The sequence below is a fragment of the Ambystoma mexicanum genome, chromosome 2q (assembly GCF_040938575.1).
Source record: "Ambystoma mexicanum isolate Mex_15411 chromosome 2q, UKY_AmexF1_1, whole genome shotgun sequence".
Lineage (NCBI taxonomy): Eukaryota > Metazoa > Chordata > Amphibia > Caudata > Ambystomatidae > Ambystoma > Ambystoma mexicanum.
Window position 1 is genome coordinate 978,634,634 of NC_090924.1, and position 3,173 is coordinate 978,637,806.

A 3,173-nucleotide genomic window follows, 5' to 3' on the forward strand; every position below is an offset into this window, starting at 1 on the left:
ATGCTCAACACTGTATGGATGAATGTTCCTGTTTTCAGAATAGCCATCAATAATCGCACATGCCAGGGACCCCACCAACACAACTGTGAAGTCCTTCAGCAACCCACCCCCAATGATCAACATACTAAAGTGGACCGGGACAACTAGCCATAACTAATGCTGATGCCAAGGACACCCATTCTGGCACCAACGCAGCCCTCTGGGTTCCTCTGGGGCGGATTTCCTCTAGCACTCTAGCCACAACCTGATATGTTTAGCATGTTAGAAAAACCTGTAATAAATTCAGGGGAACAAAATTCAATTTGCAAGCTACTACCCAGTCATAAAGAGTCACTCGACACCTCCATTCCCTACATACATACAACACACCATTTCTTACTCGCCAAGGGTCAATTATAACTAGTTAATGGCTATTTGCAAGTGCACATTTTGAGGCCTGAATAAATCATGCAAAAATAAGTGCAAAATTGTGAAGTAACTTTACACAAAAAGTACTAACAAATGGTGCATTAGGACAGTTCATGCTAAGAGCAGGAACAATGCCACCTTTCACCTGCACACATCGCCCACTTCCCCTTGAATAGTACCTTACGCCCTTCTGGTTTAGACTGGACACCCAGCATTAGCAGGTTGCTGCCCTGGCACAGAAAGCATCTATGGCCCATCTCTGACCTCCACACCGTCCTCTCCCTTAATTTCACTGCTACCCCAACACTCTTTGATCTCTCAAACCGGTACTGTCTCTTATGTAAATCGGATGGCATCATTTGCCCTACTTTAAAATAACTCCCCCAAAGGTGTAAGTGTGTAGTGGGCACGGGCAGAAGAATACCCCTTTGTCATTGATATTCTAGGATGTGGCATGTGTTTGAACACCTGTTTTCCAGGGATGAGCAGCTCTTCCAAAGAATGTAGCCACCTCTGGATGCTCTTTATGGAAACACACCAGCATCCGTGTAAGCATGTAGCTGGATGGTGGCCATTTTGATATCTAAGCTTTGTAGTGTCTGGAAAAGAGATGATGGTGACGTAATCAGTTATTCAAATAGCACTTAACCTCCAGACTCTTTGGCAGTGGCCAGGACTTTTGTAAACATCCCATTCTTGTTTGTTCTTTGTAAGGTTCAGGAGCATTGGAAAGTGGCCTTGTGTATCTGTGAGGGTATACTTTGCAAGCAGTGTGCTACTGCGAGGGAAAGTATGCATGCATTTAATTAACCTGTCAAGAATGGTCAGTGGCGTTGGGCCATCGGCAGGGAGTGGACAAATCCGGTTACCCACAGTTAAACCGCTTGGAGGAAAGTGAAGGGATTATGCGATCAGCAGCTAATGAGATTTGCTTTAATCCTGCCTTCTTGGTGTAGCTAAAACAAGAACCGATTATTCTGCCTGTAGAGGTGAGACCTCATGACTTTGATGGGCTCCTTCAACTTGCCCGTGCATGTGAGCCATTACTAGGCAGAATATTGGATGGCACATCTCTACTGGCCTATGTCGTGGTTTCCATGACTTCCACCAGTGTACTTTTGTATTTTTTATTGGGTAATGCAAATGCATTCATTGTTGTAAGAAAATGGTATCATTGTACCAGTACTGACAGAGCACGCTCATCCAAATGTCCCTCATCCCGATAACAGTTACTTTATCAGTGCACTTTTAATAAAACAATTTAAACAGGGACCGTGCCCGCCACCTTCTCTTCTCCCTTCCCACTTCTCCTGTTTGTTTCGTGTGTCACACACGTGTCAACATCCAAAGGGGCTTTGCTACTAGCAGGAATGGCAACCTGGCAGAACCTTTGAAAGCATCCATGATTATAAGCCTTTACGTAATCGCAGCCAACATGTGATGCGAGAGAAAGTATCTCTGGCTCTTGACATTGATTTAGGAGTCATTTCCCTGGTGAGGCAGCTGTGAAGAGGACTGCAAGTGTGACAACCCCCCCCCCCCCCCCCATGCTCCTGGTGGCTGGGACCCAGTGTTGGTGTTATCCATGCTAAGGCTCGCTCCATAGTAGAGGCGTGCCAGCCAATGCATACACCCCACATGCGTACACCAGAACGTGTTTTTGTCATTTGTGCATGTGTGTGCCCTTTGGTACCTTGTGTGATGGGTGCAGCTCTGGGTCATGAACGTCTGTCTGTATGATTTGCGTTTGGTCTGAAGCCAAGAGGCATTTGGAGTGGACGTGTATTCATGTTCCCATTATATCCCCAAAGCCCCATCACAATTAGTTGTAGCCAAGCTTGTTTGGCACAACCAGCATTATAGTGACAGCACTGCCGTTATTGGGTACATGGCAACGCAAGCAGTCTTGAGTGTGTACTTACAGTAACCGTACTGACATTACAAGGGAAAACCAATAGCTTTGTGTGTATACTTACCACAGAAGTACTGACATCTTTAAACATAATTAAGCTTCGCCTTGATCTCTTCCTGTTCAAAAGGCTCACACCAGCAACTAGCCCTAGACTATAAAGTAAGGAGCCTATTTTCCCTTCCCACCGGGTCTAGGATTCACAATGCCATCGTAAACTGGACTGAGAGTCTGGCCCCCCTTCTGACCTGGATCAAGGGCTTTTAGTCTCGAAATGTGCCTTCATGTACAAGGTTGTTACACTGAAGAAAACGAAGAGCGCCCCTAAAATATGGGATGTGGATTAAGAAGCCCTTTTCCCCCCCCTGGGTCTCATCTGAAGGCGTTCTAGCATCTGTTCACGCAATGTGCACCGTAGGTGGCACCCTACTATTCAAGCCGTAGTCCACTGAGTAAACATGAGAACATCTTTTTCTGTCTCCGAGCGTTTATTTCCTTTACAATTACATGTTGGCAGCACTATGTCAGGGCAGTCCATTACATCCAGCTACATGATGCGAATACATACCACAAATAAAAATAGGCTACTTTTCCAACCCTTCACCACACTGCCTGCTGGAGTTTATATTCCATTAGACGCCACTACCGCCAACCACACTCCATAGTTATGCATGTCAACCAGGGGGCCCAGTGCTCTTATGGTGCGTTCCCTGTGAACTAGTACTTTCAATGGTGCTGGTCTCTTTGATACCCTATAATTTATTTTATAGTACAGGAAGTTGATTGCAGCTACATTTCCTAAGGAGTCTCGTCACCACCGGGCATGGTGTTGGAGTCCAGTAACGTTAAAACCATT